The 26,676-nt window shown below is 42.4% G+C and overlaps 1 long non-coding RNA gene across 1 annotated transcript; it reads left to right on the forward strand.

The window, feature by feature from the left end:
• Positions 1-626: 626 nt before the first annotated feature.
• On the forward strand, positions 627-21,547 carry LOC118660577. Its single transcript, XR_004968978.1, has 3 exons — positions 627-710; positions 19,698-19,812; positions 21,521-21,547. It is a non-coding gene; the product is annotated as an uncharacterized LOC118660577 (long non-coding RNA).
• Positions 21,548-26,676: the final 5,129 nt, after the last annotated feature.

Raw genomic sequence — 26,676 nt, forward strand, 5'->3', positions numbered from 1 at the left:
GACCTCCTGGTTCATAGGTCAATGCTCAACCACTGAGCTACACCAGCTGGGCAAGAATTAAAAGATTCTTGAAGAATCCTTCAATTCTTTGCAACTCTGGGGCCTCTCAGACCCCCTCATGGCCTCACTTCCTAGCCTCCCTGCGCTGAGTCCAGGGCCTTGGTCTGACTACATCGGTGGTTGCAGTGCTGGAACCAGGAATGTGTTTGCTTTTCAAACAATCTTTAGATCATAGCTCGAGCCTATATTTAAACCCTTTGAAATACGTAGGATAACATGAAAAGAAATCCGCAGCGAGGCCTTCTAAAGTTAACATGGTTGAAAACAGTAAAAATACCAAACTAATTTCGAACCACGGTAGATAAGCCAAACAGAAAACTGTTTTCAAATGTTTTGTATTGAAACTCACAAAACTGACATTTAAAAGCTGTCATGGAAATCTTGATAATGAGTTGAGGCCATGCCAGTACAGAAGGAAAAAAAATCTTAGTCTTTCAGATGGAAAGATGGAATCTCACAATTCCTCAGGGAAGACCCAGCCCTGGGAGGGCTCAGAAAGGTCACTACCTGAACTTCAGGCTGAAGCGTCAACACCAAGTGGAATGAACTGTCCTGAGAGAAGATCTGTTACACGGGAGGCCGGCATTCTGCCCAGGTCTCCATCAAGGAGGCTCAGTGCCGTCTCCAGGACGAGGCTGCAGAAACAGGAGGTAGGTGGGGGGTCTAAGAAAGGCAGTTGAAAATCCCTCAAGTGTTAGCCTAGATGTCATGTCCCTGAGGGACCCTGGCTGACCCCTCAAACTGAACATACCTCCTTCGGGTTCCCATAGCACTGTTTATCCCTATGGAAATAATCACACCAGTGTTTCCTTTTTAAAGTATTTTTTAAAAATTTCAAATAAACACATGGACATGCACATACACACATAAAGACACACACACACACACACACACACACACACACACACACACACTTAAGGGCCATATAATTTAAACGGCAAAGGTTTTATGGTCTCTTCTTAGCTTCCTGGTGCAGGGTGAGGAAGCCACCTTGGAGACAAAGACTGACCAGCATAGCAGGGCGACCGCCTGGCCTGGATCCATTTCCAGGGCCTCTCATGACAATGTTGCTGGCCTGGTCAGGAGCCTGAGCCTCTGCTCCGTGAATGTCTGTTTCTTGAGGGTTTTTACATTTTTTTCTTTACATTTTTGAGTGACTCTATAACCAGAAAATGCCCATGAACATTGCATGGGGGGTTTCCAGATTAAAAAGCAGTGAAAACAATAATGACCGGAGTCAGTACAAGTTTTGCACTGAGAAAGGCAAGGGGATTCTGACATTGGCCTGGCAGTTCACCTCGTTGAAAGATACCACCAAGGTGAACGTGCGAGTGGGAAGAATACCGAATCCTCAGTGCAAACACTCCAGGAACGAAGAGCGTGGGGAACAGCCCAGCAGCAGTTGAAGGAAGATGGGATGGGGTCAGGCATTGCTAGTAAATTCAGATGCTTATTCTATAAGTAAACATTTTCCGTACTCATGTTTTCCATAGATGATTTATCTACTATTCGTGATAATCTGACTACCAAATAAACAACTGACATTGTCAGCCTGCTCTAACATAGCTCAGCCCTTTCTTAATTTTTTGTGAAAGAAGAAATTTTGAGTTAAATCTCTATAAATTACCCGACATTTCTATGGATTGCAAAGCATCTCATTGTAAGTCAGAACCCAGGAATATTGTGATTACTTGTGAATGTGTGCATCTCCCACTGGGCTGCAAGCTCCTCAAGGGTCACTGCTTTTGCAAGGACCCTGGCACAGTGCCTGGCACACAGTAGGCCTTAGGGCATGCGTGGTGAGTGGAAGAAAAACTCCAATGCTCTGCAAGGAAGTGCATTCTTCCAGCACACAGTTGTGATTTCTGTTGGTAGGTTTTGTTTTGTTTTGTTTTTGTAGCTATTTTGGCTTGATGCTAGTTTCCACGAAGGTCTTTCTTACTGAGTGAGGCAGCCCCATGCCCAGTTGAAAATTTTCACTTCCCAGCCTCTCTATCCATTAGGGATGCTTGAAACTCAGCTTTGATCAATGAGACATAAGGAGAAATCTATTGGAGACTTTTGGACAAGTTTTGTTTTCCAAATACAAATATCTTCTCTTCCTCTTGGTGCTTCCAGCTCTCTCTGCCTGGAATATCAATAATAATAATAATAATAATAATAATCTACACTAATAAAAGAGAAAAATGGTAATTGGCGTACGGCGATACCATTTTCATTGGCTAATCAGGGCTATATGCAAATTAACTGAATGGCTGAACAACTGGTAGCTGTGATGCACACTGACCACCAGGGGGCAGATGCTCAACACAGGAGCTGCCCCCTGGTGGTCAGTGCACTCCCACAGGGGGAGTGCCACTCAGCCAGAAGCAGGGCTTATGGCTGGCGAGTGCCGTGGCGGTGGCAGGAGCCTCTCCCGCCTCAGTGGCAGCACTAAGCCGGCAGGTGGACATCCCCCAGGGGTCCCAGACTGCGAGAGGATGCAGGCTGGGCTGAGGGACTCCCCCCCCCCCCCCAAAGCACAAATGTCATGCACTGGGCCTCTAGTAGGTATGATAACAAGATTTCAGCAAAAACTGTTAGAGATCTCAGCCTTACCTCCCTGAACTTCTCCACCAGTGTTAGCACTGCCAATAAGGAAAATTAAACCTCCTGTTTTGTTGACATCATTGTTTGGTACAGTTTTCTGTTACTTGGATTTGGACATAAATCTTAACTAACCTAGAATGGGGTGATGGTGAAGGAAGTCCTAGAAATGGAAGAGCAAAACCAATCAAAGAACCAAGAGATTAGAATGAGAAGAACTGGGTTGGAAGAAGTAGACAAGTGTCAGCCTGCATTTGAAGGGAGATGGAGATTTTATGAATGTCCAGAGCTCATTTGCCTAAATCCCTGGGCAAATCTCAGGAAGAGAGAAGTCACAAGTAGTTCAATTGGTTGAGCAAGTTCAATTGATTGAGCCAGTTCAATTCCTCCCAGTGAATGAATGCTTTGTTTCTGAGCTTATCAGGCTATCACTAATGAATTTAATTTGCCCGAATCCGTCATCCAGGCTTGATTGCCGCTAGGGACACCTAGCATTGCCAGTTTTCTAATACGACCTAACTTTAAACATATTACTATCACTCTGAATGTAACAATGTGCTCTTAGTTTTTCTCCCACAATGTCCTGGCTGGGCTCCATTAATCTTCTGGGAACTGAGCCCCAGTTGGGCAGTGGAAAAACCAAGGCTTGGAGTCACACCCACCTGCTTAACCTAGCCCCAGGGCTAAGCAGCTCAAGCCACTTAAGTACTCAGTTTAAGATCCCTTATCTTTCAAAAGACAACAGAAACCCTGATTTGGCTGGTCAGCAAAGAGCCGGTGTGTATCACGTATTCCATTTTTGAGTGACTATATAACCAGAAAATGCCAATGAACATTGCATGGAGGGTTTCCAGATTAAAAAGCAGTGAAATAATTATTATCCTGGACAATATTCGAGTTAAATCTCTATAAATTACCAGACATTTCTATGGATTGCAAAGCAATCCTGCCTCTTCCAATGTCGTTGGCCATTTTCTCCCCTTGCTGCTCATGCTAAATTGCTTCTGAGATTTTCCTGCTCTTTTCAATCTGACATCAAATCAGGAATTACCACTTTGAAACCCCTTCATAGTTTCTGGCTGTGCCAGAACCTGAGAGTGAGTGACTTTTCGCGCATCAAGTGATGGAGTTTGGCACCCTTCCCCTGTGCCCCCTGAGTTCCCCTGAGCTGCTAGTTATCTAGCTCCAACCTCAGGATTGTTACTGGTCAGCATCCTGTATTCCATACTCTGAGAGGCTCTTGAATTTACGAGCTTGTTGAATTTGTCATTTTAACCCCAGCCCCTAAACAATTCTTGGCTCATAAAAATACCCCAAATTTGTGGAATTAATGAGCGAATGAATGAATGAAAGAATGAACTCCTTGAGCAATATATACATCGTTGTTGCACAGAGAGGTCCTGGGAAGGTGCTTTGTGCAGGCAAATGCTTCAATGTTGTTTTTAGAATGAAAACATTTAAGTCCTCATTTCCCAGCTTTTGGGAGCTCTCTCTAATTGATAGCGATTTCTTATCTTCCTTCTCTTAGTGTTTTGAGACCAGGGCAGGACAGGAGCTCTCTAAAGCTATTCCATCCTGTGACTATAATAGCTCTAATCGCCCACAAACCTTCTCCCAGGCCTACTTAACTGAGGAAACTGGGACCCTTATCAAAATAGCACTGGCTTGTGTCTGGGGAAAAAAAAAATTTTCCTGGCTCTTCAAGTTGAGCATAGCAAGTTGTACATTTAAGAGATTACAATAAAACCTTGCAATTGCACTTTTTAATAATGATGACGGCCACCACAACTGACATTAACAAGCACTATTTCAAGCATTTCACTCATCACCTCATCTCAACAACCTTATGAGCTAAGTGAGACAATTATCCCCATTTTACAGATGACGAAACTGAGATACAAAGAGGGGAAGAAACTTGCTGACAGTTTCTGTTAACCCGTGAAGCTGGGATTTGAATTGAGGTACTCTTAACCACTGAGCTATGCTAAAATTTATTAATATTTTGGCCAAAGAATTTGGTGACGTCGGTGCAATCCAAAGAAATCTCAGTTTTGACTTATTGAATGAAACTCCTAAAAGGATAATTTCACACCCATGTCACTCCCCCATCTCCTAACTGGATTGTAAAGGTAATATCCACACAAGGTTCCACTCGGGCTTGCCTAGTCTTTTTATGGCCTGGTCAATATTTTTCTGTTTTATTTAGAAGAACCTGTAATCTGGTTCCCACCTTCCCTTCTTTGCACATTTCATACAACGCATCTTGTTTGCAGAGAGAACAAATGGCGCAGTCACGAACACGGTGCTGTGTGCACAGTTGGGCCAGAAACGAAAACAACTACTCCGTAGTAACAATCCGTCATTCTGTCCATCCACTGCCCTAGAGGGATCTTAAAATAGTTTCAATTCACCTTTAAAATCTGCTGCTCTATGAAGGGCTTGTAACACTTGGAGGCCCTGGAAGCCTGCCTGAGAAACAAGACTACTATTCCCACTACTGGTGTCCAGCTGTAAGCTCTTTGGAGGGAAACAAGCCATCCATTCACAGGGCCCTTGTGAAATGCTCCTGGCCCTTCAGCCCTCTGAGCCAAGAAAGACAATACCTGCAGGAATGGCATTCAGTTTTGTTCTTCCTAATGTGAGGCCTGAGCTTTTATTGTTTTAAAGGACTATTTTCCCCTCTGTTTAATCTTTTTATGCTCCGATTCCCTAACCCTACAATGTTCTCCTTTTAGTTTTTCTTTCTTCAACCCTTCAACCCTAAGCTGGGGGGCTGGGCATGCATTGAAATGTATAATCTAGAAATTTGAAGTTCGTTAGTAGGGTGGCCATTTATAATTTATCGCCCAAGCCAGAGCACTTTGGAGAATGAAAGAAGGGCTATTCATAATTAGGGTGAAAATAATAGGAATAAACTGGGTCCTTCTCTGGCAAGCCCAGACACCCATGCTTTTAAAATATTTCTTGGGATCAATGATAGCAGATAAAGAACATCTTACTTCTGTAAAGAATTTGGTATGATTGCATACATTCTCATTTGATAACCTACACCAAAGCCAGGAGGTAGTTGGCAGAGTTTGAATCTTTTTATGAACGCAAAATGTGCTACTTTGAGATGGAATCAAATTATGGCATCTGGTCTGGCTCCACAATCTTTACACACTTCTGGTTGAAGTATAAATATATAGATCCAACATCCGTAAAGCTACCATTTGCTCTTGTTTGTTTTTGTGCCTGAGCAATCGTGCCATGATGTGGAGCAGTTTTGATTGTAACCAATAGCCACCCTTCATTGATATCCTTGTCCGCAGAGCCCACCTCTGTCAAATACTGAAAAGGCTGGGTTTCCCAGCTTCCCTTGCAGCCATGGACATCTAATTCAATTTCATGGGCATTGAACTGAATCTTGGTGAATTAAGCCAGAAAGGCAGTCTTTGCTGGAGCTTCTGGAGAAAGTCTTCCTCTTTGATAGAAACAGGCTTGGGCCTAGGGACATGCGGAGGCCAGGTGGTGGGCAGCCTCCACCTGCATCAGCCTCAGCTGTCCCCCAGTTTTGCTTGGCTCAGCCTCTGGGGGAACAGGTCAGGCCTCAGAGGATGACACTGATAACATTACCTACTTGGGTGCATATTTAAAATTCCAACTTATATGGCCTCTCGCTATTTGCTGCAAGGGTGTGTTTGGAAATCAGATTGTGGACTAGCTGGGGTTGGAGAATGAGGGGGAGGGTGGTTTATAACGGGAAACTATGTGCTGACTATAACCACGCTGAAAAGCAGTGTGGTTTCTCTGGGATTCATTCTGGAGCAAGTACATTTCAGTTTCCCCCTGGAACAAGGCCTTTGCCGAAAAAGAAAACATACCTTGGCGATGAAAATGCAAAATCACTCTCCCTCTGCAGCTCCAACCATTTCTCCATGCTGAAGGTTAACTTGTCCCAAGGCCATCTTGTCTTTGGAAGCCCCAAAGTAGCAAAACACCGATTTTTTTTTATGCCTTTCTCTCCTTTACTAAAAAGGAATAGGAATAATTGCCAATTCAGTAGGCTCCTTGCTCTTTTGTGCATTTTAAAGGCATTTGCTGTTTGGGATTTGGAAGAAAATCATGAGAAATGAGACTCTCTTGCTGCCTTGGCTGGAAGCAGGCTCATTGTTTGCAGGGAGAGCTGGTTTCCATGGTTTTGGACTATGGACAGCTGTAGTTTTTAGTGCTTTTTTTTCAAGAGTATTTTTTACTTGCAATTGGACCTAATACATAGCCAAGGTAGTCAGTCTTCCAACGGAGAAATGCCTTGAAGTTACTTGAAAACATCCTAATATGTTAGCATTTGCAACCAACTGCCCATGATTTTTAGTTATTAAAGTCATGCATTTCTCTCTGGATGGGCCCTGTTTAACCCAAATTTCTGCTTTATAGAAGGCAGCCCATCATGTTTCAGGCTCAGGGTCTTAAAAATAAACGCATTCATCTAAACTACAGGAGACGCAAGGGATGGTCTGGGAGAGTAAAGTGGGTCAAGAACCTGCAGTATTGGAGGCCTGAGCAGTATCATGGGAGTGGCCCGCAAAGACCATCATGGCTGTAGGGAGGCCAGGAAGCTTCCCTCTGCTCCTTCCTGGAGCAGGGCCTGCCCTCACAGGAACCACCTGGCGCGTTGCCAACCAACCTTGTGGAAACTGCCTATTTTACCTTCTGTCACTAAAACAGGACACAGGAAAAACTTTTGCTTCTTTCTCTCATGACATGTAAAGAAGAACAAGCGTGCTAAAATGAAAATATGGGGGGGGGGGTGTCTTTTGGGGATGCTAGCTAGGAATGAAGGAGGATCAGGTAACTAATTTAGCAATTTCTATGGTTAGTAGCAGTAGTAAAGCAATAGTATATAGTGATATAGTGTCCCTCGTAGCTCAAGCGCAGGTTCAGCTTAGTGGATTGAACTCAAAACCTAGGTCTCACCGCAATGTAAACAATACATGATGTTCTCACAGCTCTTTAGCAAAACCTATACTCTGCACAGGGGTGAACTATGTGGCTATGATTAAAGCTGCTAACATTGACATAGTTTTTTTTTTTTTGTAGGGTGCAATGGTCTTTTCTCTCTTTCCTGAACATATGGCAGCTGTTCTGGATCATTTTTCATTTTGTTGGCTTTCTTGTCACTTGATCCTTATTTTATTTTATTTTTCTTCTGTTTAAATCTCAGCTCCCTAACTGGATTGTTACTTGTTTGGAACAGACACTATTGGATCTTTTAGTTTTCCTGTGTATTCTATTTCCCTACCAAGAATGGATTTCTGGGTCTCACACAGGAAACCAACTGGGCCCATGTTTCCAATGACATTTTAGTCAAATAGAACTAGAGATAACCCATTTCCATGTTCCCACTTCTCTAACTATCAAGGTTGCTGAAGGTTAGGGGTCTCTTGAGGATCACTTAAAAATAAATTTACTGCCGAATGTATAAAATGCAGAATGAGATCCATTGGCTAGATCAGCTACAATTAGACTAATGGTGACTTAGGGTAGAGCTTGGGAAATTAAAAAGAAAAGATTCTACTTTAATCTGTGATGTAAGAATTGCAACATCTTATTTTTTGGAGACACTGCCCATCCCCTTGGCAAGATCAAGATTTCTCTTCTTCTCTGGGATTTGAATTTTCTTACTCTCAATTAAATAAACATTTGGCTCAGGAACTGTTATTTCTGTTCCTTGGTGACTAATCTGAGAATAATAATAATAATAATAATAATAATAATAATAACAAGCATTTCCTTTCAAATAACAGAGCACCAAAGCTTTTACGACCTGGCAGATGTGGTCAAAGAAGTTTGACTCACACTGGGTAGAAGGAGAAATGCAAGAATGTGTCTGTCCTCTAGAGTGAGTGTCCCAGAGACCCCAGGCCCAAGTCCAACCTCACTCTCCCCAACCATTGTAGCTTGGTTAACAAATGGGAACCAACATCAGGAACATTGCCTTGAATCCAGTTCAGTCCTGTAAAATGATATCAAGTCACTTTCTCAAGCGCACTTTCAGGCCATCAATATTATTTAAAAAAAAACTCATTGCAAATTCTATAATTATACTTTAAAATGAGTGTGTTTCAATATTACCTTCACAAGGAAACTGTCATTTATCATGAATGGTTTTGGACTATAGACAGCTATAGTTTTTTGTGGGTTTTTTTCAAGAGTATTTTTTTCGGTGGTCTACTGATTGGTGTGTGTGTCAGAGACGTGTGCTGATGGTTGAAGGACATAGGAGAGGGGAGGGGAGGAGAAGAGGGAAGAGATGAGAATAGAAGAGGAGAAAAGAGAAACAGTGAGTGGACATATCCACATATGGGATTTACTGTTAGAAAGCAGCTTCCACAATGTTCTTTGAGATGAAAATTGATTTTAGTCAACTCCCTTACTCTAATATTGGTGTCTGTACTTAAGGGTGTTAAATTAGAAGGGATAATGGTGGGATTAAGAATCAGAAGGTCTTGATTCAGATCCCAATTCTGCTTCTCTCTAAGTAATGTGAACCCAGATCATTTGCTTTACCTCTTGAGCCTCGATGGGCACATGTGCAGAATGACTAATGTCTTTCCCTCAGAATTGCTGTGAGGACTCAATGAGATATGGCATATTGAAAACATGGGAAAATGCTAGTTATTATCATGTCTGGATGCAGAGCTCTTAAGAGTTTTGTTGCTTTTTAAAAACTTACCAGCATCTAACACAAATAATTGCCATAGAATAAAAAGTTTTCACATGAATAACTATATAGAGAATATCTTACTTCCTTGAAATAACTTGAATAAGCAAAGATAAAATAATAGTTTGAAATTTTTAAGATGCATTATATTTCTGTAAAATGTGAAAAATAAACATTCCTTTACTACACATTTATTGAACGTCTCCTAACGTTAGGCACTGAGAAGGGCAATGAGGAAACATGCCCTAGAAGGTGTTCATAGGATAGTTGGAGAAACCAGACATGAACACAAATTATGAGACCGACAGAGATGAGTAGATAACTATTGAAATGAATTCACAGTATGCTTCTTCCCTCAATCATTTGGGGTCAGTGGGGGTTTATTATTTGTAATCCTGAGCTCTTCACACTGAAGATGGGCAAAGACACATGGATAACTGAGATCCAGAGCTAAACAGCACACAGCTGAATACATACTGGTTAGAAATCCTAGGACTCTCTTTTGAACTTTCATTTGAACGTGTTTAGTTCCTAAAAGCTCAATGATTAGTGCTTCCTTACAGCTGAGAGTCTGTCTTGGATGCTCCCTCTCTTACTTACCATGCCACTATTTGGTTGGTTGAGCACTATTGAGGGTTGTCACGGCCATGGAAGGGAGATAGGAGAGGCAGTGTCCTGGCGGGTCCTGAAGCCTGGTCATTGTCTTATGCTTAATGGAGAGTTGAATGGATAATGAAAGTGTCCCTTTCCTGAAGGTGTAGGCAGAGGTGAAGATGTGCAGGGAGATGGGACTAGTGCACAACTTTAAGCATGGAGGGAAAACCACATAGTCCTACCCCAGCATGCTTTAAACCCCTCAATATTGAAAGCCAGAGTCTCCACTCAAGGCACCAGCCAGTCTGCTCTTGATGCTTTATAAATATACATCAATAGACAGCTGGCACCCACCGTTATTAACTACACTAAGCCTACCTAGGAACAATAGGAAATTTTATAATCTCACAAAACATTTCCAAGCATATGGTCACTGACACTTGCTCCAAGATGATTCAATAAATTTCAGAACAAATTCTTTTTTCCTATGTTGACTTAAAACTCCAAATAATTTCCAATGATGTATGATATCAAACTAAGTCTCAGTAGCCTTCCTGTATGGTACCCTCTTCTTTATATGGTGACAGTGATTGGTAATGTTGAATTTATTGACTCCCCAGACCCCAACTCTTCCTTAACTAATGGGGATGTAGGCAATCTGGTACCTGTAGAGTTAATGTTCAACTTCCTTTTAAATCTCTTAGCAACCAGCTTTGATAGATGAAGCTCAACAAAACACTTAGATTCTTCACTAAGAGTTTTGCTTGAGGATGTCTACTTAATATGTTATTTAAAAATTATGTACATTTGAATATATATATGTGTGTATACATATAAATATATAGGCATACATAGAAATATACATATATGTATGCATATGTACATATAATGTGCACATATACATATATGTATGAAAATAAATGTAAACATATCCTATATTCTATATAATAAAAGGCTAATATGAAAATCGACTAAATGGCAGAACAACCAGTTGCTATGATGCACACTGACCAACAGGGGGCAGATGTTTAATGCAGGAGTTGTCCCCTGGTGGTCAGTGTGCTCTCACAGGGGGAGCGCTGCTCAGCTAGAAGCCAGGCTCACAGCTGGCAAGCGCAGCAGCAGTGGCAGGAGCCTCTCCGGCCACGGCAGCGCTAAGGATGTCTGACTGATGGCTTAGGAGCGGGCCTAAGCCGTCAGTTGGACATCCCCTGAGGGCTCCCAGACTACGAGAGGGTACAGGCCGGGCTGAGGGATCCCCCTCTGAGTGCACAGATTTCATGCACCAGGCCTCTAGTATATATATAAAGTGCTAGGCCACTGAGTAACTGATTTAGCTACTCAAAGAAGAGAGATATGTAACTGCAGGTCATTTTTCAGGCTGAAAATTAGGCTTCCTGAGCTCTGGGTGGCGTTAAGGTTTGTTTCAGATTACTTGAATCAGGGGTGCTAATCTACACACCAGCCCCATGGCAGTTACATCACTGGGATGTTGACCTCTTTCCAGGAACTGCTCAAAAAGTACACAAAAGGGCAGAGTGAGCTGACCTTTAAAAAATTAGATAAAATTGCCCTAACCGGTTTGGCTCAGTGGATAGAGCGTCATCCTGCAGACTGAAGGGTCCCAGGTTTGATTCCAGTCAAGGGCATGTACCTCGGTTGTGGGCACATCCCCAGGAGAGGGTGTGCAGGAGGCAGCTGATCGATGTTTCTCACTCATCATCGATGTTTCGAACTCTCTATCCCTCTCCCTTCCTCTCTGAAATCAATAAAGATATATTTTTAAAAAAATTAGATAAAATAAATAGTGGGCCTTGCCGGTGTGGCTCAGTGGTTGAGCGTCAACCTATGAAAAAGGAGGTTATGGTTTGATTTCTGGCCAGGGCACATGCCCAGGTTGCAGGCTTGATCTTCAGAGTGGGGCATGCAGTAGGCAGCCGATCAATGATTCTCTCTCATCATTGATGTTTCTCTCTCTCTCTCTCTCCCTCTTCCCTCCTCTCTGAAATCAATAAAAATATTTTTTTTTTTAAAAAAAAGAAATAGTGGTTTTCAACTTAAGTATATAACTGCTTAACTGTTAAGGATATTTAGATTTCCAGTTTCACAGAAAATCACTTCTACATTCCCTATTTTTCCATGTAGACATAAATCTGGGATGAAGCAGCTGATTTTTAACAAGTAAGATCAGCAGAAATTCTAGATGATTTGTAGTTAATCCCAACTTCAGTTAACCTTTTCTTTTGCAGAATAGTTTAGGTTATCACTTCAGTAGCCAAACATACAGTCTTTATGTTTAGTTTAACAAAGATTCTAATAAAGCCACTTATTAACAATTAGGTGAATTCCCTAGAGCTTACCAAACTATAATACTGTTGAAAGACAATCATCAATTCATTTATGGGTGTTTTACACTTCAGGGTCTTGAAAAGTTCTACCTGCACTTTCTTTTCCTCTTTTCATTCATTCATGTGGTGTGTCAGATTTTACTGCTGGAGGTTCCATGATAAATGCCACTTATACACAAATCAATCAATGTAATAGACCACATTAACAAAACAAAGGATAAAATCATATGATCTCATCAGTAGATGTAGAAAAAGCATTTGATAAGATACAACACCCAATTATGACCAAAACACTTGATAAAATGGGTACAGAAGGAAAATACATTAGCATAGTAAAGGTTATATATGACAAACCCTCAGTCAATATCATATTCAATGGTGAAAACTGAAATCTTTCCCCCTATAATCAGGAACAAAATAAGGATGCCCACTTTCACCACTCTTATTCAACACTTCTGGAAGTCCTGGCCAGAGCAATCTGGCAAGAGAAAGGAACAAAAAGGCATCCAAATTGGGAAGGAAGAAGTAAAAGTAACAGTTTTTGCAGATGAAATGATTCTGTATATAAAAAGTCCTAAAGACTCCATAAAAAGCAATTATAAATAATAAATAAAGTTGCAAGATATAAAATCAATGTGCAAAAAAACCCTGCTTTCCTGTATACTAACAATGAAACTTCAGAAAAAGAAATGAAAAACAAACAAACCACCAAATTCCTTTTGCAATTGCAACACCCAAAATAAAATTACCTAGAAATAAACTTAATAAAAAATGTGAAGGACCTATATACTGAAAACTACAAACCATTTATTAAAAGAATTTGAAAATGATACAATGAAATGGAAATATATTGCATGTTCATGGATTGGAAGAATCGACATAGTTAAAATGGCCATATTACCCCCCAAAAAGCAATGCACAGATTTAATGCAACCCCTATAAAAATCCCAATGTCATTTTTTAAAGAAACAAGACAAAAAACCCCCACCAGATTTGTACGGGACCACTAAAGATCTGGAATCCTGAGAAAAAAGAATGAGGCCAGAGGTATCACATGATTTGTCTTCAAATTATATATACTACAAAGCTACAATAATCAGAACAGCATGGTATTGGCAGAAGAACAGACACAGACCAATGGAACAGAATTGAGAGCCAGAAATAAACCACGGTATATGGACAAATAATTTTTGAAAAGGAGCCAAGAACACACAATGGAGAAAAGAAATTCAATAAATGGTGCTGGGAGAATTGGAAAGCCACATGCAAAAGAGTGAAACTAGATTATAGTTTGTCCCCATGTACAGAAATTAATTCAAAGTAGACCAAAGACCTAAATATAAGATCTGAAACAAGAAATCACATAGAAAAAAACATAGGCACTAAACTCATGGACCTCGGTTTTAGAGAAGATTTTTATGAATTTGACTCTAAAGACAAAGGAAGTAAAGGCAAAAATAAATGAGTGCGACTATATCAAACTGCAAAGCTTCCGCACAGCAAAAGAAACCAACAACAAAACAAAAAGGCAACCAATAGAATGGGAGATGTTATTTGTAAATAACAGCTCAGACAAGGGTCAATATCCAAAATATATAAAGAACTCATACAACTCAACACCAAACAAACAAACAATCCAATTAAAAAATGGGCAGGAGACTTGAACAGTCACCTCTCCCAAGAAGATATACAAATGACCATCAGATATATGAAAAGATGTTAAGCTTCACTAGCTATTAGGGGAATGCAAATCAAAACTATAATGAGATACTACCCCAGACCTGCTAGAATTGTTATTATCAACAAGACAGGTGTTGGAGATGTTGTGGAAAAAAAAGGAACTCTCATTCACTGCTTGTGGACATGTAAACAGGTACAGCCACTGTGGAAAACAGACTGATTGTTCCTCAAAAAATTAAGAATAGAGTATCATATGACCCAGAAATCCCTCTTCTGGGTATCTAGCCAAAAAAGCTAAAAAACATTTATTTGCAAAGATATATGCACCCCTATGTTCATTGCAGCATTTGATATGGTGACAACCAAAGTGTCCTTCGATAAAGGACTGGAAAAGAAGATACGGTACATATATACTATGGAATACTACTCAGCCGTAAGAAAGGATGATATACTGCTATTTGTGACAACTTGGATGGACCTTGAGAATATTATGCTAAGTGAAATAAACCAGTCAGAAAAAGCTAAGAACCATATGATTTCACTCATATGTGGGATATAAAACTGAAACTCAGAGATACAGACAACAGCATGGTGGTTAGCAGAGGCAAGGGGGTAGGAGATGGTAGAGGGTAAAGGGGGAAAGTATGTGGTGATGGAAGATTGTTTGACTTTGGGTGGTGGTTACACAATGCAATATACAGGTCATGTATCATGGTAATGTACACTTGAAACCTACATGACCATACTAACCAAGATCATCCCCATACATTTAATAAAAGTAAAAACAGTCACTTCTGAGCTTTACTGCTTCCAAAATGCTGTAGGTTGAAGATGAGTCATTCTTTTCAAAATTGGTGAATTTACCATTCTTTCCTTTGTACTTCCCCTGTCCAGCCTACTTTCTTTGAAGGGAAATTGTCAAAGTTTTGCTTGGCTTTTTTACACCTCCTACTCTCCTTCGTCCACCCTACAAGTCCTCCGAGGTTATGACTACTTAGAGGACCTTTTGCTGGCAGTGACACAAACATGTGGGTGGGGGAAACTCTGATTCAAAGAAATCATCAGACTTTGTTGTCGGTTCTGAATTTACCAAGAAGGGTGGACAAGAGAAGAGGGACAGCCATGCCCAAGAAGAGAGAAAAGAGAAAAACTGAGAGCAGTATCGAGGTGATGGGAAAGGAGTAACCTCAGCCTCGCCTCCCTTGAGGGGTACGTTTGGGCTGGAGGAGAACATGCACCTTTTCCAGGCCACCTGACCAGCCTCTGCTCACAAGACCCCAGGCACAATCTCATGCTAGGCCTTGGGACCTGGCCTGCATCTTGCTTGGCTGTTCCTTCTTTGGGCAAATACTTCACTACTTACGCCCACCAAATAAAAGCATGCTGTGTTTTTTCTCCACGCTTTGGAATGTTACCAAAACCAGAAAAGAAAATCCCACAAATCTCTGCTCATCCAGATCTTTCTTGCTCTGAAAAGAAGCCCAGCTTGAGCCTCCCCCTTCCATGGCCTGGCCTCCTCCACCTCCTCCAGCCCACACTGACTTTGTCCTTTGAGTCCCTGCACATCTGAGGCCTGAACCAGGAGCCGGGAAATCTCAGGACACCTGGGGGTCAGGGCACCAGGAAGGCTGGGTTCTGGGCCAGCTCTGCTCCCTCACACCTCAATCAACTTGTGCCGCCTCTGTTTTCTCATCTGCATCATTAAAAACACAGGCTAAATATGTTTAAGTTGACTTGTTGCTGAGGTGTCAAGTTCACCCAGTGCTTTCTCATGGTCACTGGTTTCAGGTCGCAAGAGCAGAAATTCTGTTTTATATTTTGTTTCCTCTTCTTCTTCATGAGGCACCAGAGAGCTGGACACTCAGGGCTTCATCTACATATATATCCAAGGAGCATTTATTGAACCTTTGCTATTTATTGATTTAAGGAGCATTTATACACCAGGCACTATGCCGGCTGCTACATAACTGCTCATTGAAATAGATGCGCTGCTCATCCTTAGAATAGTCAGTGGCTCTTACAATTTAGTTGGCATCCATCAGTCTATCCTGGAGGCTGTTCAAGCACAGGCTGCTGGACTGTCCATTCAACATTTCTTATTTAAGAGGTCTGCAAGCCCCCAATTTCTATTCGTATCTCTAACAAGTCGCCGGGTGAGACCAATGCCCTAGGTGGGAGCAACCGCATTTGGAGAACTGGTTTGTTCTCACAGCAGTTAGTGACAGCCCTGTTTTCCCCAGGTGCTACTCTCTTAACAGCTGGCACCTGAACTCCCCTTAAGGAAGGATCAGCCTTTGTTTGAAAAATTGCCTTGATGAACCTGCTTGGATATGGTGAGACCCTTTGGATGTCAGCCAGCACCAAGATATCAGTCACTCCTCAGGAGACAATGCGAGGAATTTGTGGGAGTTGTTTGCTCCTGAAGGGAGCGGGGAGATGAAGGAAGAGGGGAGAAGGAAGCCCGGAGAGAAAGGAGCAGGTGAGGTGCAGAGCCAGGCATTCCTTTCAAAGCTTTCGTGTTGTGTGCCGTAAAACCTGTCTTTTTGTTCCCTCTCTGTTCCCCATGTACCCTCCCTGAACACAGAGGCAGGAATGCCGGGGAGAAGAGGTCAAGGGGAGATAAAGCTCTGGACAGCACAGGAGTCCTGCAGAGGGTCCTGGGGCTCCCCACTGCAGACCTGAAATTCGGGGCGACCCTGGAACCATGTCGCCTGGGGTTACAGTGGGCGAGAGACCCTCGGGGGCATCTGGTTACTCCATGGCTGGAAGCCAAGTTTTTCATGAGGCCTTGAATACCTAGACAGGCATTTATTTTATTTCGTGTGTTTTTATTTTAAACTTTTGACCTTTAAAGAAAGAATGAAGCTGAAATTCCATTAATATCGCTGTGATCATAATTGTACTAGTGCTATAAACTTTTCCAAATTTAGCGTTCTTTGATCTCTATCTACCACAGTCTTGTCGGAGAGCAAGGGCTGGTTAGTTTTATCTTCCTATTGGGAAACTGAGGCACAAAGAGAGAAGAACAATAAAGCCATGGTTCAGAGCACAGTTCTCTTGACAGCTGGTCCAGGGAGCTTTCTTTCCCCAAGGTCACCTGGGAAGGGCCTTTGTTCTTGGCACTGTTTTCCTCTTCAGCGAGGTAGCTACAGGGTTCAATTCTAATCCTGAGCAGACCAACATTTAGAACAGCATTTCAGAATAGCCCAGTGAGGAGGCTAAGCCATTTTGCCCGTAACATCTGACTCTCAAACACCAGGGCCCTAGTGTTCCGCTTTAAATTCTGCATGCCGTTTGTCTGCAGGAGGAAAGTCAGGAGGGGGAGGATCACACCTAACTCCCTCTACATTTCACAGCCATGTGTTCCACTCCGATATAAATCTTATAGCTAAAAGGTCTAGCGAATATAAGAAGCAGTCATGGCCAGATCCTCTATTTTTTTTTATACTTATTCCATCCGTCTTTATGGTCGACAAACAAATCAATTTCATTCTAAATCAAAATGATGTGTTTCCTAGCAGCTGTCAGGGGCTTCCAGCACTGGCCCAGGAAATTCAGAGCCTGCACACACCCCACCCTCACCAAAGCATCTCTTCAGGAATCATCTTTAGTCACGTGAGATCCCGTTTAAATGAGACTCTCTAACAGTGAGAAGATAAAGATCCCACAAAACCTGGGCCGAGGGGGTTTGTGGTCCAAAAGAGGGGCAGCTTCATGTTGGGGGTGGGACCTTTCTCACGCTGTCCCTGAGTGAGCATCCCTGCCTCACAGAAGAGCACAGAGTCCTGGGGACTTGAAGCAACAGCCTGCCCTGGTCAGTTAGCAGGTGGTGGAGTTGGTATTTGAACCCGTGCGTTGCTGTGGCAAAGCCCATATTCTACTCTCCTCTACTCTCCAAAGCCTGACTGGGAGAAGATAAAAATGAGTGACTTTTTTCAAAAACATGAATTCATGTCTTTTTAATTTGGAGACTGTGTTCTCAGTGTTTTTGGTGTTAAACTGTGCATTCTTTCCCCCAAATCATAGTGATGGTAGATAGTCCCCTACCCCTTTTTCTTTTTCATTTTCTTCTCCTCTGTCTCCTTCTTCTTGCTTTTACTCGACTAAGGGGAAAAAAAGCAAACCCGACAATTTAATTTTGGTTCCATGTTTCCATTAAAATTTTTTCTTGGTCCATAAATTCCAAAAGTCTGGGGCCTCTACTTTATATGAAGTAACTCTTCCTGGTTTAGGAAGAACCCAGCTCTGGCTTCGGGGCCACAGCCACCGCCTAGGAACATGCAGAAAATTTGATTTGGGATCCACTGACATGGCATATTTGGTTCCAGCTCAATGATAAACTTTAAATAGGACTTCTAGGGACACCTTAGTAAAAGGTCACCTCTCCTGTAAGCCGAAGCCTCTTATTCCATTAGGATTTCTATTTTCCTTTCTGGATTCTATGTATGTCTGATTTTCTGAATCAATAGAATGTGCAAATCAGTTCACATTCTTCAGAAACCACTTTTATTCTGTTTCATGCAGTTATTTTCTTTATCTGGTGAAGCCCCCCGCCCCTCAAGTATCCTAAGGATGTGTGCAAACAGTATGAAAGAGTATTGAGCTGTATTAGGTACGGCAGCCCCCTACGCTGGAAGGAAGCCCTGAAAATCGCGCAGGCTGAGAAGTCTGCAGCTTGATCAGCAACCTTGCCCTGCTGACTTTACATTCCGTCCCGCTAACCAGCCGCGGACGGAGCTGCTGGTGACTGCTCTTCTTTTGATGCTATCCTCGATCTCAGCCAAAAGGCCTAGAAGCGGTCCTTCTCCATGCTTTTGAACACCGACACCCGTGGGCTCAGGGCAGCTGCGAACCGTCCACTCCCTGAGCCTCAGAGCCATGTCTTCAAACAGCTCTGTCTGCACCATCCCAGCTCAGGCCTCTGGGTGTCTCTGAGCTCGAAGTCCTTTAATTTCCTTTATGGACGTAGTAAATCATTCCACACACCACGGAGCAGAGGAAAAGCCTGATTTATTAGACCTACCTGCTTGGTTCTTTCCGAGTAACATGCCCATATTGAATGATTTTTCCCCCTTCAATTTTTTCTTTCTCTTTTTTTAAATGTTTAAGTACAGTATCCATGGAGCACCCCTTAAAATAACTAAGTAAAAGTAAGAAACATAGTGTGTTTCACCGTGAGAAGCTGAAAAGAATTTCGTAATGGGGAAATGGATCTTCACCTTTCTGAGGGAATTGATTATTTGTGAGGGACACCTAACAATAAGACAAATCAGAGAGTGGACCTGAAAGAATGGAGGCATCGAGGACACAGAGCAGATGGAGAGATGCTGGTTTCACCTGAGAACGTGCCATTGACGTGGCGGCTTGGGTTCCCTGGGGTTCCCTGGGCTGACCCAAAGGCGGAGCCAGGAGTTCCCATTGTGCTTATAGCGCTTGTGCAGCGCTAAGGGGTGTCCCAGGGGAACACCATCTCTGAGTGGGAAAACAAAGACTAAGATAAAAACGTGTGCCTAGACCTAGACCTAGCCAGTTTGGCTCAGTGGATAGAGCCTCGGCCTGCGGACTGAAGGGTCCCAGCTTCGATTCTGGCCAAGGGCACATGCCCGCGTTGTGGGCTTGATCCCCAGTAGGGGGGCACACAGGAGGCAGCTAATCAATGATTCTTACTCATGTTTGATGTTTCTCTCTCTCTCTCCCTCTCCCTTCATCTTTTGAAATCATTAAAGAAATACATTTAAAAAACAAGGACAACAAAAAACCTGTGCCTAGGAGCAGAGAATGTGACTTCTATGAGGTAGAACCAGGCTGCACAAAGTGAAAAGGGAAGTTTGCTGCTATCAAGTAAGTTTAACCAGGGCACAATCCAAGGGGCTCTGAAGGGGAAATCCACTCAAGTTGTATACCATCCATAACGGAGGGGAGATTGAATGACAGTTGGCTATTTCGTGCAATTTATGTAGGTGAACTTGATAATTTGCCTGAAAAATTCACTTTGGTTTTGAATTATTCGAATGATCTTGCTCTGAAGTCACTGTGCCAAGCTCTGCCTGTGCCCAGGAGCCGTTGTAAGTCAGGCAGTGAAATAGCTTCAGTTTTGCTAAGTCATTTTGGTCAGTTCTATCCATGCCTCTGTAATTCACCATCAATATCCAAAATACAAGATCCTCAGAGCCTATACATTGTCTCTCATAATCTCTTCTCCATCGTCCCCTGCTTACTTCCTGGCAGCTGCTAGCCTCCTCTAGCTGCTAAGCCGCCACAGTTCACAGAAACAAGCTATTGTGACCATTCACACAGTTAGTCCTGTGGGGAGAAGGGAACTTGATTGACGAGGGGCTGGGCACTGGAGAGGCTCAGCCACACAATAAGGGTCTGGCTTGAACATTGGCGACTCAAATTCATGCATTTGCAAGTTAGAGTTTGATACATATCATGAACCTTTATGTCACTTGAGACTAGCTGAAAGTAGAATATTAATTATGCAGCTCTGAGCCTATTATTACTTATGTGGCAGTGCTTTGAAAACTTGAATGCCATAATTCTTGGTCACAGACTACTTTGAAAATCTGGTAAAAATATGGATGGAGCCCTTCCCAAGAGAAATACACACTAAAATGCTTATAGCTACAAGAGTTTTTCATTTTAATTCAAGAAGTTCACAGATCTTCTGATGTGTCATTGATTCCCTGATCTAAAGGGATCCATATATATAAAATGTGATTAACTAAGAGTATTCTTTTTACATTTAAGCGGGCAGCAGAATGTAGAATTTACATTCAACATGATCTCAGTAATATACTATACTAGAAGCCCAGTTCATAGAAATTCATGCACTGGACGGGGGGGCTCAGCCCAGCCTGCCCCCTCTCACAGTCTGGGAGCTCTCCGGGGTGGGAGGTGACCCAGCGATTAGGGGAAGGTGACACTCCCATCACACCTCTGCTGCTGCCACTGCCAGCAGTGCAAGCCTCAGGCGGCTCTGGGCAGCTGGGCAGTTGCCATCCGAGGCCTGCCTGCGCCTTGGGCTGGCCCTGGGCAGCTGGGGGCTCTGAGTGGACTGGGGGACTCCAAAAGCAGGTTTGCAGCCTTGCTGCGCCTGCTGCCCCGGCAGGGCTAAGGGGAATGGGCACTGCCATCTTGTGGCTTTGGGCGCCACCATCTTTGAGGGTGTGACAGTCAGTCAATTAGCATATTCCCTCTTTATTAGATTGGACTAGTATATAGGAAAGAATATATGTCTATAGAAAAGACTGGGGGGATATGAGCTAAAATCTAAATATTTGGGTGATGAGATTGCAATTAATTTTAATTTTCTTTGCTGAACTTGGTTATATTATTCCAGTTTTAAAATGATATTTTCACAAAAGTAGCTCTTTTAAAAATTGATTATGGAAATACTAATAATGGGCAGAAATTTAAAAAGAAAATCTAAAAATAGACTGTCATGAACTCTCCTTAGGGTAGCTATTCTTTCATGATATTTACCAGTCTCTGGGATCATGTGATCTATACCCTGAGAAACTTCCTCCTGGCATTCTGATTGGTTCAGGAGTGGGAGCCTGACTCAGCTAAACCCAAGATTTTCCAGAACTGACTAGCAAGAAGCCAGTTCCTGCCTGGTGATACCAGTAGAAGCTACAAGTGAGGTCTGGAAACTTCAGGGGGTGGCCATGGGGTGAGTATCACATTTTCTGCTGGTCTGTAATAAGAGAGATGGAGAAACACCAAATAGTTCCTGGTTCCAATTGCCCTTGAGCCCAGCTGTACCCTAGTCCATCTTGCATCTTCATATTTCAATTCTTCTTTTGATTTTATACTTTTTACCCTTCCAACAAATTTCCTTTTTGTCTGAACTAGTTAGAGTTGGGTTTCTGACACTTGAAACCAACAAGTCCACACAATTACAAAAGTATATTTCTAAGTACTTAAGAAAAAAAAATTGACTCCAGTTGTGAAATAAATGAAATCAACAATATACCTGGACACAGTAAGTGGCCTGCTGTCAGTGTCTGGCTCTGTGCAGGACAGAGGGAATTAAAAAATCAGACAAATCAGGATCATGGGTTCAGATCCTTAGATCAGTCTGTTCATTTAGAAGGCAGAACTTGTCTTCTTGGCTCTCTGTAGAAACAGGTGATAATGGGATTCCTCAAACCTTGATTATGACCATACAAATTACACGTCTCTTCTCTTGATTTACGCTTGTGGTGTCCAGGAAAATAAATATACAAGTAAATGAAAGACAAATACATTTTTCATCTCAATGAGCTAGAAAGTAACCCTGCAATTATTTGGCAATCTGAAGATATCTGAGCTCCGCTAAAGAGAAAATCTCAAGCAAACCGGTAGAGATAGTCTATAAGAATAATCACTTTACATGTGATAGCCAATTCCATAGCCAATTTCATTTCAACAAGTGTTTAACTATAATGAAAGTTGTTAGAAATACTTGGACGTGGCTTAATTATTCTAGGAATATTTGACATAGTGAAATTTTAGAACAACTTTCTTAATTAAAATATAACTCATGCAAGCAAAAAGCTCTAACTTCATACTCAATCCTATCCATATCCCTACTGAAAATGTGGAAAATTATATTTTTTATTGGCAAGCATGTGTTTTTACTGAATATAGAAATGGTCTGCCCAGGATAATGTGGTAAGCAGGCCATGATGGAGACAATTCCACCGCTGAGACTGGTTAGAGCAGCCGTGGGCAAACTACGCCCATGGGCCGGATCCAAAAAAGACCGTACTCTTTTATGTAATGATGTTTACTTTGAATTTATATTAGTTCACACAAACACTCCATCCATGCTTTTGTTCCGGCCCTCCAGTTCAGTTTAAGAACCCATTGTGGACCTCGAGTCAAAAAGTTTGCCCACCCCTGGGTTAGAGTGACACAGCCAGAAGGAAGAGTTTTTTTAAAAAAAGTATTTTTATTGATTTCAGAGAGGAAGAGAGAGGGAAAGAGAGATAGAAACATCAATGATGAGAGAGAATCATCGATCAGCTGCTTCCTGCATGCCCCACAATGGGGATCGAGCCCGCCACTCAGGCCTGTGCCCTGACTGGGAATTGAACCGTGACCTCCTGGCTCATAGGTCGATGATCAAACACTGAGCCACGCCGGCAGGGCAGAGGGAAGAGTTTTGAGTTTATATCCAGGCTGACTGTAAGATAATGAGACTAATAATTTTTTTTTTTAAATTAACAAAGGGTAACCTATAAACTTTAATTCAAGTAAAAGCTATGTTTACACTTCTTGGTGATGCATATTGTTATCATAGTATTTTTAGACTGAGACTTGTCATCTGGACTTATATATGTTCCTGAGGTCTGTAGATGGTTCTAGATTTTGGATTTGATGCTCTAGCTATGAAATCTGTACTTTCAGCAGGGCTTTCAAACTAGTGAGAATCTCAGTGTTTATATTATTGGGGGTTTTGATATGAATTACTAAATTACTTTTCAGAAATGTACCAATTTCATTCCCATGAGCAGAGTGGGAGTGAGTGTTTCTCTACACTCGCTGCTCCTCCTAGACATTAACACACTTAAACATGCTTGTCCCTAAGGTATCATCAGTGGTGTCTCCATGCTTCCATTCAAATTTCTTTGATTACCAATGAGGATAGACATTTTTTTCATGGGTCTTAGCCTTTTACAGATCTGGGCTCTGAGAACTAACATGTCCTTTCGCACATGCTTTACTCCTTCTTTGACTTATGTAAGCTCTTTACATAGCAATTTCCATCTTTTATCTGCCATTTCTGCCAGAAATACTTCCCTGTTTGTTAACTTTTTAATTGTGATTCTTTTAGTTTTGTTTTTAATACTTTTTCTTTGTGATTTCTCCCATGTACTTATGTTTAAAGTCCTTCCCTCTCCCCAAATCAGATTCCTCTTTGATTCATGTCCGCTTGCACAATATAACATAAATTCTGTCAGCTCACAGGAGTGTGGAGGCATATTTAGGGTAATAAAGTAAAGTCATCTTAATCCTATCTAATAATAGACAAACATGGTAATTAACCATACCTCCGCTACGCTTCCCATTGGCTAATCAGCAGGACATGCAAATTAACTGCCAACGAAGATGGCGGCCGGCAGCCACACAGCTGAAGCAAACATGAGGCTTGCTTGCTCCAGTGATGGAGGAAGCCAAGGTTCCCCACCTGCCGCGGCCCAGCTCTGAGCTCCGGAAGCAACAATGTTGCAATTATAGAAGCTAAACAAACCCCAGATACCTGCTTTCAGCCAGCCGGGGCCTCAGAGCTTAGAGCGCCAGTGATGGCAACAGAGTTTCAATTATAGAAGCTAAACAAACCCAGATACCTGCTTTCAGCTGGCCTCGGCCTCAGAGCTGGAGCCGGTTCTCAGCTCCAGTGACAACTATAGAAGATAAATAAACCCCAGAAAAAAAAAAAAAAGAGGCTGGGAGCTTTAGTCGCCTGCCAGCCTGAAAACGGCCCTCAACTCCTCACCTAGACTGGCCAGACACCCCAGTGGGGACCCCCACCGTAAAGGGGGTGTGACCAGCTGCAAACAGCAATCATCCCATCATCCAGGCTGGCCAGGCACCCAAGCGGGACCCCCACCCTGATCTGGGACACCCTTCAGGGCAAACCAGCTGGCCCCCACCCATGCACCAGGCCTCTATCCTATATAGTAAAAGGGTAATATGCAAACTGACCCTAACAGCAGAATGACTGGGAATGACTAGTCACTATGACACACACTGACCACCAGGGGGTAGACGCTCAATGCAGGAGCTGCCCTCTGGTGGTCAGTGCGCTCTCACAGGGGGGAGCTCTGCTCAGCCACAAGCCAGGCTGATGGCTGCCAGTACAGTGGTGGTGGTGGGAGCCTCTCTTGCCTCCTCAGCAGCACTAAGGATGTCTGACTGCAGCTTAGGTCTACTCCCCGCTGGCAAGTGGACATCCCCCGAGGGCTGCCAGGCTGCCAGAGGGATGTCTGACTGCCAGCTTAGGCCCAATCCCTCGGGGAGCAGGCCTAAGCCAGCAAGTGGTCACCCCTGAGGGGTCCCAGACTGCGAGAGGGCACAGGCCAGGCTGAGGGATCCCCTACCCCCGAGTGCACAAATTTTTGTGCATCGGGCCTCTAGTTTTGAATAATATCTTTTATGCTATTTTTTAAAAAGAAAGAAAAGAGAAGACAAGAAAAGAGGGTGTAATAGAAGGTCAAATATTCATAGACCCCAAGATCTGAGAATGTTGGTTGGGTCTGAGTCTCTGTGTAGAGAGAAAGCCAGCAGAGACCTGCCTCTGCCCTCCCAGTGCTTCTGGGTTTCAGGTTAGTGCCTGGCCACAGTCAGGAAAATAGCCAGAGGCCTGGATTTGCTTACAACAGCTCCAGTGCAAGTTACAACTGAAACAGGAATCTCTCCTATCTCACCTGACCATCATGGGATTAAGTGCCTGGAAATCCAGGGATGAAATGAAGGGGAGTCTTTGGGAGGAGGGGGTAACTAGGGAGAGGAAGAAGCTGGAACCTTGACATCTTTTCCTTTTGCTGCTGCCTGCCCCTTCCTCACTTTTACACTCTGTCCCCAAGACGTGGACATTAATTTATAAGGACTGGGAAAAGGGAACATTTTTAGATTTCCATTCAACCAAGTGTATGTCTTAATCCACCCCACTGAGATTTTTCTGTTTATTTCCTTGAAAGTAAAATTTGCACTAAAAGTGACATGTAGAACGTAGTAAAGATCAAACCAGGTAAAATATAGCTCTTACTCTGTAGAATCTCCACGTAAAAGGCTTGTGTCTGGAATTAGAACTTCAAAAATGCCCCCAGTGAAGAGCCACCACCTATAATAATAGAAGCGTAATATGCTAATTAGACCAGACAGCCGAACGACCTTCCGGACTACCTTCTGGATGAAGCGTGGGCTGCGAGGGCCGAGCCCCTTGCACAAATTTTGTGCATTGGGTCTCTAGTTTCTATTATAATTAATCAAACTCTTAAGCCAAAAGCTCACATGCTGTAAATACTCCTAGGGGTGCCCTGAAGTTATTATGTGATAAGCATGTCTAGTGAATGAAAGAAAAATAAAATTATTTCCTATAAATTAACTTTGGAGGTATAATTTAGACAAAGAGGTGCTGAACAAGGAATCAGGTGGTTCTAGAATCAGTTCAGCTTCTATGCAACTTCATGTAAATCAGTTTCCTCTTTGAGCTTCAGCTTCCTAATCCATGTAACTGTCTACACACAGGCTTGATATGACATATATGACAGCATTTTAAAACATCATATGAAACTGTACAAATGTACAGCATTAGTATGTTCAACTGAAATAAAATAGTACCTTTGACTTCTAAACTACCCAAATAAATTACCCTTTGTAATTTTTAATTTATGAATTCTAAAATATTATTTAAAAATATTTTAATTTTAGCATACTTATATTTCAATGACAAGTATTCCACATAAAACCCTCTTTAGGGATGACTATCAAGACTGGATATTGATCAGGGTTGAGCTGGTCAACTAAATAACATTTAAATAATTATGGAAAATTTTTACCTTTAAGCCACTTCAGTGAGAGGGATAGGTTAATGATTTTCAGCATGAGGATGGTAAATAATGTCTGATTCCTATTTTTCTTGGGATATATGATGGACCAGCTTGTTCAAGGTTGGTGCTCATGATCCTGAGGTCACAGATTTGCTTTTAGGTC

This window comes from Myotis myotis, unplaced genomic scaffold (genome assembly GCF_014108235.1).
Source record: "Myotis myotis isolate mMyoMyo1 unplaced genomic scaffold, mMyoMyo1.p scaffold_m19_p_7, whole genome shotgun sequence".
Classification (NCBI taxonomy): Eukaryota; Metazoa; Chordata; class Mammalia; order Chiroptera; family Vespertilionidae; genus Myotis; species Myotis myotis.